The sequence below is a fragment of the Leucopleurus acutus genome (assembly GCF_964270905.1).
Source record: "Leucopleurus acutus genome assembly, chromosome: 17".
NCBI classification, from domain to species: Eukaryota; Metazoa; Chordata; class Mammalia; order Artiodactyla; family Delphinidae; genus Leucopleurus; species Leucopleurus acutus.
Window position 1 is genome coordinate 18,921,608 of NC_139159.1, and position 11,529 is coordinate 18,933,136.

Below are 11,529 nucleotides of genomic sequence, written 5' to 3' on the forward strand. Positions count from 1 at the left end.
TAGCTGATATAACACATAGATAATAATATGATTTTGTACTTAACTTGAGGGAAATTTTAAAAAATCCTATTCTAAAATGTATGTGAGGTGGTGGGCCATCTTCAGCACCCACTTCTATAGTGCCCCAAAAGTGATAATTTGCAAAATAACACTCAGTAATATCTGGATATAATAATTTAATTAAGCAACCACAGATTTCATTCTGGAGATATATTATCTTACTTGGGTTCACCAAAAGATACTCTTGACTTATGTAAGGTTCAAATCATGCCTTTTGCTTAATCTCTTTTATTGAATCTTGTGTTGAGTGGTTACGATGGGCAAGGCACTCTGATAGTTATGTTCTGATCATGCAAAGATAATATGATTCCTGACTTCAAGAAGCTCACAAAAATATTCAGGAAATAATGCCACCTAATTATATTGCTGTAAAATTATTATTTTTAACAGATTTATTTTCCATGTAATTTTGAGGAAGTGAGTGCAACAATGTTCACATGTAGGTGGAATAGGTGATAGGCCACACTGTGTAATATGTAAGGCTTCTGATTAGCATGAAAATGTAGCTATAGCGTCTGGAACTAAATGAGGCAGGGAAAAATTAACAACTGCCTAGGGATTACTGGGTGAGAGTAAATAGTTGTGATTTTGGAAGGCAGAAAGCAAGACCTAAGTAAACTGAGAAGGTCAAAGAGAAATGAGCTTCAGGTATGAAAAGTCACAGGTAAGAAAAGTCGCAGAAATAGGGTTACTGCACACACACACACACACACACACACACAGGTGGAGAGCTTCTGAAGGGCATATACTGAAGGTCTAGTGTAACTTGAAGCCTTTCAGCAGGAGATGAGGGATGTCAGAAAGAAACACTGTAGGTGTCAAGGATACCTCCAGCTCTCCATTGCTTTGTCCATCCTTACTTGGTGAGAATCAATCTAATCACCATGGTCCTTGAGCATCATGTGCAAGTTCCCATGTGCACACCACAGACAGTTATGATTTTGTTAAAGGGGCCTCTTCAGATGATTTTCTAAGGACTAATTACTAAATTTTATTCCCATATCTAAGTAGAAGAATAATTTTCAGTTCTCCATTAAGTTTGGTGGAAATCAAATCAAAGTCACTATGAAAATTTCACTCATGTGACTTTGAAAATGCTTATTTCCAAATCAGGGAATCACTTTCAGAGAGGAGAATTCAACACATGGGTCAAGACACTTAACACGTTACATTTCAAGTGTGCATGCATTTGTGTGTGTGTGTGTGTGTGTGTGTGTGTGTGTGTATTTCAGGTTATGCAATGGTTCAACAGGATCACAGAATAAGTAAACACGGTTAGTTCCAGAGTACAAATAACAGAAGAAAACTACTTGTTTAAAACTCCCTACACGTTTGCAATTTCTTAGGGTAGACGCGCTGAAAGGTGAGGTAGTTAATTAAATCCAATGGTGGAAACATCCACCATCTGAAGTTCAGGTTTACATGATGACAAACAATTGGCCTGATTCCTTTTATGAACTGAATCTGACCAAATGATTTCATATCATACTACTTTGCTTTTGTGGGGACGTATACTTTATTAAAACTAAAAATTTTGGAGACTAAAATGAAAAATAGAAATAACAGTAAGAATCAAGCCCCAATTCAACTTTTAGCTAACATATATATCGGCAGTTGAAGAGAAAGCTCATTAGCGTGATATTCACTTGATTTATCTCGAAAATATTTCCTTCCTTGAGTTTGCTAAACTAGTTCTACAGAAGTAGGAAAAGTACTATTAAACCAGTAAAGGTTACTATCAGTTCCAGTTCTGTTGCTAGTTTACTTGTGTAGCTTCGTTTCTCAAGTCTCAAAAAGTATAATGATATTTTGTCACGTGAAGGTAAGATTACCATAGTAACAGAAATGTATGAATATTAAAATTATCATTCATGTTGTGAGACTTTTATTTGAGATAAAATCATTTGAGCTCCCGTTTGGCAGAAATTCTGTCTTATCTTTGTATTTATACCAGCTTCTTATATAGTGGCTGTAATGTAATAAATGTTTACATGAATGGGTTTTTAGAATTAACTAAAAAGTCCAGAATTGCAAGGATTTAGAGGAACCCCACCTTTCCACGTTTCATTAAGACAAAAATGTCTTAAATACAAAGCTTTGAGTGCATCAACAATCCAGATAAATCATCAAACGTATCAGATTATGACTGTGGTTCACACACTCATAACTTGTACACAACAGTCCTTTCCAAATCACAACTAGAACTGTAAGTTTATTTATAACTTAACAACTCAGCTGAAAATATAACGGGTATATTTGTTATTCTATCTGTACTTTTTAAAGTTAGTAATATGAAGTGGCCATGTGAAATGTTTTATTTTCCAGGCTAAAGCAAATGAAAGTTTGCTAGTATCAACACAGCGTGTCATATTTTTTCACAGCATGCAACAATGGTGCTAGGATAGCTATTTCTCACTGTAATTCCCAGAGCACAAAGGGTGTGGGTATAAGCTATTTCATAAGAGCAGCTTTAAATAGTCATTACTGAGGTTTTCATTTTAATAGGTTTCATTCAAAAGAAATAGTAATTGGCATGCATATTCTACAGCATTGGTTTTATCTTTGGTATAGATTTTTCATGTCATCCTTTATTCAGCAGAAAAGTAAAAAATTTCTGTCTCAATATAGATTTTTTTGGCTTCCATGTCATCAAAAGACTGGAAAAATTACAATTTTCGCTGTTAAACTGATGGCTTTCTTTACAGAATTGTATTTGAGTTGTGTAGGCACACCCTTAATGTTGCTGGTTATGATGGATAAGCATGCTTTTAAGATGTGGCAGAAATAGTTTTTATTGTTATCATGCTTTTGTCTGTTCAGTAGTCTAAGCAGCATCACTTCTGTGGTCCATTAGGGCTTCCCTACCAAATTCAATTGGCAGTGCTGTGGTGTTCATTTGAAACCTTCATGGAAATATTCATTTGAAAGCTCCATGCAGCTTTAGCGAAGAGTTGACCAAACACTAGGGAAAGTTCAACTGATACAATTTACTCAGAATATTTGAACTGAAACAATATATCTTTTTCTCATTAATACATGCTTGTGTTAGATCAACTTATAACATCTACATAAGCAAATCTAAAACACACTTAGGCCAGTTATGTGTTTTGTGTTCATATCCTGCTTAACATAAGTTAAACAGATAATTTGAATGTGTCCAGGAAGGAAAAGTCATGGTTAACCTGGGGTCTGTGTTCTCCCCCGTGTATAACAGCATTCCCTATGTTCTGCAGTAGCATAGGACACAAATCTTGACATGGATGTAGGGAAGCCTTTTCCTGAAGAAGTGTTTAGGTAGAGTGAAATTAGATTTCTATCAATGTCTAATATTATCTTTGTTTTATATATATTTTTTGTATTGTTGTATGTGTGAGGGAAGACATATTTAAACGCATGCAGAATGATTTTTAAAAATTATATCATGGTCTGACTTTGACTTATGAGAGGTCAATCAAAAACTTAGAAAGTTACACAGTTCACTGATTAATGGTGCTGAAAATGCATAACAACCACCGTATGCTTGCTACAATTTTGAAGTTTCTTTGGAATTAAAGTTTTTATTAAGTGTGAACTATCGATATCTATTCTGGTGCTAAATATGTGGTGCTAAATGAATTGTTACTGTTAGGAGCTTAGGGACTCTTTATTCAGAGTTAAAAGTGTTATCCATTCAATTCCTGTTTAGAAACATTAATAAAGTCCTATTAAATTAGTCTTAACCAAAATAAGCCAGTACACTCAATTTTTTAATCTAATAGCCCAACATTCTTTAGGTGTTACAGAATGTAAATATAGTTCTTAGAAGTTTTCAATTTTTTTTAAAGGCATTTTTTAGCACGGCGATGTAAAATTCAAGTAAAGGTTAGATTACACCTACACCAACCATGCTGCAGGCACCGGCGCCCTCTGGTGGTGAAAAGAACAAATTCTTGATGGCTACTTGGCCTGCAACAAAACCATTTCTTCCGTTCAATAAAAATTTAAGCTGAACAGTTTTAAATTCTTGGATACTCTCTAAATCCGAGAGCATTAAAAAGTGCTTGACTCTATTGACATAATTTTCTAGGAAGATAATAGAGATAATATATCTTGACATCCATTTTCCTAAATAATAATATTTTTTAAATGATATTCCAGATCTGAGGTGCTTATTAAAGTGTTCTTTTTGTGAAGTAGGTATTAATAAAATACATTTTTAATTTTGTTTACATCATAAATACAATAAGAGTTAAAATTATCAAACAGAATTATAGTGCATCTCACTTTCAGATGTGATCATTTATTTTTATATATTAAAACAATTCCATATATCAAAGGATTATCTCTCCACTTTTATGTGTTGATCTATAATTTGACAATGTTCTTTGGTCATACTATTGAGCTAATGATAACATTTTATTATTCCATTCAAAGTCTTTCTAGACTTAAAAATGTACAGAAAAACTTAGAATTATATACCCTGTAACCAATGAAGGCAACATTTTTAGATAAACTTTCACTTGAGTTGTGCAACTGACTAAGTGTGATAATCTGTTTTGACAAAGATATTTCTTAAACTGCGTTAGCATAACCAAATGAAATATGCTTTGAAGCAGTTTTCCAAATTAGTATTTTCAACCATTTTAAAGCAATAGAACTCTTTGTATGATCTCAATCCTGCACAAAGCTCTAACATATAATATACATATAATGGACCTACTTATTTCCCAAACCCTCTTCTGTGCCTTGGAAGTTTCTTCTGAGAGCCCTAGGATTCCATTGAACCATTAGAAAAACATTGATCTAAATCATCCAGTTCTCCCCATTTTCTCTAAAATAATCAGCTAATTAAAGACACAAAAAATTGAGACTCAATGTTTTGCAATGGTTATCTTAAATACCCACTTCACTTTGCACATGTTAGAAGCCAAACTGATGGAGCTTCAAATACTGACTTTAACTGGTGCTTGGTTATAGATTACAGCATCTTGTGTTTTGTTATTTGACAAACAGAATTTTGGTACCATAATATTTTGAGAATTAGAGATAATTCTGATGCACGTATGAAAATAAAGTGTTTAAAAATAGCTAAATGTTTCAAATATGTACATAATCCTAAAATATATTGTATCATTTTAGATTTTTTTAAGATTAATTTGATATTTTTTATTCATTACTTAATACTGTGGCAGTAAAAGGTGCCTTTGATATTGTGATATAATGTCATGAATGTGTGCATTTATAAAACCTGTGTAAACATCTACCTTTATAAAGCATAACAAGTGTAGCTTTTTGAGCTCTGCTGTATTTTTTCTTTCAATAAAATATTATAATTAATTGTTTTGTTTTTAGGGTTTTAATTAATAACAATTAATCTAATTGTTTTCTTGCTTTCAGTAGTTTTACAATAGAATTAGAAGTAGATGCCATGATAGTTTTGACAAGGAATGGACTACTTTTCTAAAGCAGAAATGATTATATCTTTGAGCATCACTGAAATACATCAGATCTTCTGTTTTTCTTTTTTTCCATTTCTTTTTTTCCTTCCCTGCCTCTTTCCTTCCTTCTTCCATTTTTTTTTTCTATTTAATTCAAAAAATATTTTGAGGTACCAATATAAAACACGGTTCCATGGAAAAAGAGGAAAAGAACATTATATCAAGAAGTTCTGGCTGAGGAAAACTGCAGCAGTTGAACATAAAAATGTTCATGCTTCCCCATATTAAGGGGAAGAAGAGAAACCATAGGCATTCCTGGGGGAGAAGCACCACCTCTGGTCACTAGTTGGCCCAAGGCTGTTGGTTACAGGGTGGCTCTGCCTTGCAGAGGGTTACTCCCAGGCTAGTTTGCTGAGAAGGACCCAAATCTAGGACTTAATTTAAAATTTAAATTTCTCCTTATTTCACATAAGATAAGAAAGCCTCACTAACTTAAGCCTTTTCAGAATGTCTCCCACCCCCTAGAACTCTGTGGCTCCCTTGCAACTTCTCTTTCTCTTGCTAGTCTTCCCTTTTCACTTTGTTTCCTCCTCTTTTATGCCTCCAGTTTCTCATCCACGTTTGGAAAGTTCTTTCCATCTCTACAGGAGGTGGGGCTTCATTCATTGATATGTGTGTGTGTGTGTGTGTGTGTGTGTGTGTGTGTGTGTGTGTGTGTGTGTATGTTTGTGTGTGTGTGTTGCAGTTTATAGCCCCTCAGACTAGGCCAGATGGATGCAAAAGAAGTCTTGTCCCTGAGTCTTGCACACCTCTGACAGTGAAGAAATGCGGGGCTGGTGGGTGCCTGATGCCATTCAGTCTTCCCCAACAGTGAGAGCGATAACTGACCACCTCATGAGAAGCAGGCTCACCCTGATAAGGCAAACATCAGCTTTCCCAGAAACAGCTGAGTATGCTCTTGGGAGCAAAGCCTATTCCCACTGCCAGTGACTCTGACCCAGTTCCTTCTGAGACAGTAACCTTAGCATTGCAGTACCAAGGGCGCCAACTTCTTCCTGACCTGTGCTTGCACTGTTAAGCCAACACTGCAGGAGTGACTGGCTTTGTCTTAGCAAACTGGAGAGGTGGCACCAACCTTAGTTGAATCTCTCTGGCTCCAAATGTCTCCCTTGATGAAAGAGGAGTGAGGTCTTGACATGTTTCCTTTATTGATAGCCTATTGATTGAAGTTAATGTGACCACTTATCCAGGGGCACTTTTGTTTTACCAAACGTGAGTGTAGACAGGGATTTGTTCTGTGAGTTTTCACATAATAAATGGAGCAATGTCCTTAATTATCTCTTCAGAAATGATATTTTTCTAACATAAAAAGTGAATTCTAAAATAATTAAATGGTACATGAAAATTCTACAAGCCTTACAATCCGCCATTTTCTCCAAAAATTGTGTATGCATTTACCCTTTGACCCAGCAATTCTTATTCTGCAAATCCATTCCAGAGATACACTGGCAATATAATGAAATGACATGTGTACAACATAAATCATTATCGCATTATTCTAGTAAAAGGCCAGGCACAACTCAAAGGTCCATCATAAGGGGATTGGCATAAGAGAATACTATGCAAATGAACGTGGAATGAGAAAAATCTCTAAATTGATAGAGTGGTCTGCCAGGATGTGAGTACAACTGAAAAGCAGGATATGTAAGAGTGTAACTAGCATGTTAACCTTGTAAGAAAGATAAGAGGGAGTGATACATATATACACACAGGAAATAATAGATATTTGTTTTTAATTGGTGAAAATAAAGCTGGAACAGTAAATTTAAAACAAATAAAGATGATTACTTCCAGGAATACGAAAGAAACAGTATGGAGGGGACAAAAATTTTTCAAATGATTTTGAAAGACAGTGTTTTGAGGGTACAACCTCAGTGGAGTACATTGCAAATACAGAGCTACAAAGATACAAAACTTTATCAGTAGTCTGTCAGTAATAGTATTAGTGGGAGAAGGAAGAGCAAGAATAATGCAAGTATATAACTAGGTTACTCTTTTTAATTGTTTAATTAATTACTGTTGTACAGTCACTTCCCTTTTTATTGCCTTACTTTGTTAGAGAGCCATAAACTCTAAATAATCTTGTAATTTATTACAAAAGTTGGCCATCTGCAAATGTTGAGATTAATAATCTACTCCAAAATTAACCCATAAAATTAAACAGATTTAGATTTGGATGAGGTTTTAGAAATTTATCTATGACATTTTCTCAGATTTATTGCAGCCAATATAGTTACTTTAGTGACATGTTTTACCTTTGTGAAAATTTCTATATATTATTTATATGAATATTGTTGGCAGTTAAAAATCCAAGAGCCAAATTTATGACCTGTTCCTTCCCAAGTGAATAATAATAGTTAATAAAAAATAATTAGGACGGCTCTTTCTGAAGCCATGGATGGCTCTGGGGTGGACACCACTGCCTCCTTCCATGGCTCAGATGCCGGCCTCTGATCCACCTTGCAATTCCCTCAGAACCTCAGAATAGCCCAGGGAGCCATGTGGATGACAGGGTCTTGGTGCTCTGGCCAGGTGTCAGGCCTGAACCTCTGAGGTGGGAGAGCTGAGTTCAGGACAGTGGTCCACCAGAGACCTCCTGGCCCCATATAATACAAAACGGAGAAAGCTCTCCCACAGATCTCCATCTCAACGCTAAGACCCAGCTCCACTCAATGACCAACAAGCTACAGTGCTGGACACCCCATGACAAAAAACTAGCAAGACAGAAACACACCCCCACCCATTAGCAGAGAGGCTGCCTAAAATCATAATAAGTTCACAGACACCCAAAAACACACTACTGGATGTGGTCCTGCCCATGAGAAAGGCAAGATCCAGCCTCATCCACCAGAACACAGGCACCAGTCCCCTCCACCAGGAAGCCTACACAACCCACTGAACCAACCTTACCCACTGATAAGGTTTACCAAAAACAATGGGAATTACCAACCTGCAGCCTGTGAAAAGGAGACCCCAAACACAGTAAGTTAAGCAAAATGAGAAGACAGAGAAACACACAGCAGATGAAGGAGCAAAGTAAAAACCCACTAAACGAAACAAATGAAGAGGAAATAGTCTGTCTACCTAAAAAAGAATTCAGACTAATGACAGTAAAAACCATTCAAAATCTTGGGAACAGAATGAAGAAAATACAAGAAACATTTAACAAGGACCTACAAAAACTAAAGAGCAAACAAACAATGAAGAACAACACAATAAATGAAATTAAAATTCTCTAAAAGGAATCAATAGCAGAATAACTGAGGCAGAAGAACAGATAAGTGACTTGGAAGATAAAATAGCAGAAATAACTACTGCAGAGCAGAATAAAGAAAAAAGAATTGAGGACAATCTCAGAGACCTCTGGGACAACATTTAACACACAAACATTTGAATCATAAGGGTCCCAGAAGAAGAAGAGAAAAAGAAAGGAACTGAGAAAATATTTGAAGAGATTATAGTTGAAAACTTCCCTAATATGTGAAAGGAAATAGTCAGTCAAACCCAGGAAGCACAGAGAGTCCCATAAGGATAAATCCAAGGAGAAACATGCCAAGACAAATATTAATCAAACTATCAAAAATTAAATACAAAGAAAAATATTAAAAGCAGTAAGGGAAAAACAACAAATAACATACAAGGGAATCCCCATAAGGTTAACAGCTGATCTTTCAGCAGAAACTCGGCAAGCCAGAAGGGAGTGGCAGGACATATTTAAAGTGATGAAAGGCAAAAACCTACAACCAAGATTACTCTACCCAGCAAGGATCTCATTCAGATTCGACAGAGAAATTAAAACCTTTACAGACAAGCAAAAGTTCAGAGAATTCAGCACCACCAAACCAGCAAATGATAAAGGAACAAATGATAAAGGAACAACAAATGATAAACGAACTTCTCTAGGCAGGAAACACAAGAGAAGGAAAAGACCTACAAAACCCAATCCCAAACAATTAAGAAAATGTTAATAGGATCATACATATTGATAATTACCTTAAAAGTAAATGTAAATGGATTAAATACTCCAACCAAAATACATAGACTGGTTGAATGGATACAAAAACATGACCTGTATATATGCTGTCTACAGGAGACCCACTTCAGACCTAAGGACACATACAGACTGAAAGTGAGGGGATGGAAAAAGATATTCCATGCAAATGTAAATCAAAAGAAAGCTGTAGTAGCAATTCTCATATCAGAAAAAATAGACTTTAAAATACAGGCTATTACAGAGAAATAGGACACTACATGATGATCAAGGGATAGATCCAAGAAGAAAATATAACAATTGTAAATATTTATACACCCAACATAGGAGGACCTCAATACATAAGGCAAATGCTAACAGCCATAAAAGGGGAAATTGACATTAACAAGATCAGAGTCAGGGACTTTAACACCCCACTTTCACCAATGGACAGATCACCCAAAATGAAAATAAATAAGGAAATACAAGCTTTAAATGACACATTAAACAAGATGGACTTAATTGATATTTATAGGACATTCCATCCAAAAACAACAGAATACACTTTCTTCTCAAGTGTTTATGGAACATTCTGCAGAACAGATCATATCTTGGGTCACAAATCAAGGCTTGGGAAATTTAAGAAAATTGAACTTGTATCAAGAATCATTTCCGACCACAACAGTACAACACTAGATATCAGTTACAGGAAAAAAAACTGTAAAAAATCAAAACATATGGAGGCTAAACAATACAGTACTAAATAAACAAGACGTCACTGAAGAAATCAAAGAGGAAATAAAAAAATACCTAGAAACAAATGACAATGAAAACATGATGACCCAAACCCTATGGGATGCAGCAAAAGCAGTTCTAAGAGGAAGTTTATAGCAATACAATCCTACGTCAAGAAACAAGAAACATCTCAAATAAACAACCTAACTTTATACCTAAAGCAATTAGAGAAAGAAGAACAAGAAACAAAAAAACAAAAAAAACCCCCAAAGTTAGCAGAAGGAAAGAAATCATAAAGATCAGATTAGAAATAAATGAAAAAGAAATGAAGGAAACAATAGCAAAGATCAATAAAACTAAAAGCTGGGTCTTTGAGAAGGTAAATAAAATTGATCAACCATTAGCCAGACTCACCAAGAAAAAGAGGGAAAAGACTCAAATCAATAGAATTAGAAGTGAAAAGGAGAAGTAACAACTGACACTGCAGAAATACAAAGGGTATGAGAGATTACTACAAGCAACTATACGCCAGTAAAATGGACAACCTGGAAAAAATGGACACATTCCTAGAAAAGCACAACCTTCCAAGACTGAACCAGGAAGAAACAGAAAATATAAACAGACCAATCACAAGCATTGAAATTGAGACTGTGATTTAAAATCTTCCAAAAAACAAGCCCAGGACCAGATGGCTTCACAGGCGAATTCTATCAAACATTTAGAGAAGAGCTAACACCTATCCTTCTCAAACTCTTCCAAAATATAGCAGAGGGAGGAAGACTCCTAACCTCATTCTACAAGGCCACCATCACCCTGATACCAAAACCAGATAAAGATGCCACAAAAAAGAAAACTGTAGGCCAATATCATTGATTAACATAGATGCAAAAATCCTCAACAAAATACTAGCAAACAGAATCCAGCAGCACATTAAAAGGATCATACACCATGATCAAGTGGGGTTTATCCCAGGAATGCAAGGATTCTTCAATATGCAAATCAATCAATGTGATACACCATACTAAAAAATTGAAGGAGATAAACCATATGATCATCTCAGTAGCTGCAGAAAAAGTTTTTAACAAAATTCAACACCAATTTATGATTTTAAAAAACCCTTCAGAAAGTAGGAAGAGAGGGAACTTACCTCCACATAATAAAGGCCATATATGACAAACCCAGAACCAACATCATTCTCAATGGTGAAAAACTGAAACAATTTCCACTAAGATCAGGAACAAGACAAGGTTGCCCACTCTCACTACTATTATTCAACATAGTCTTTCT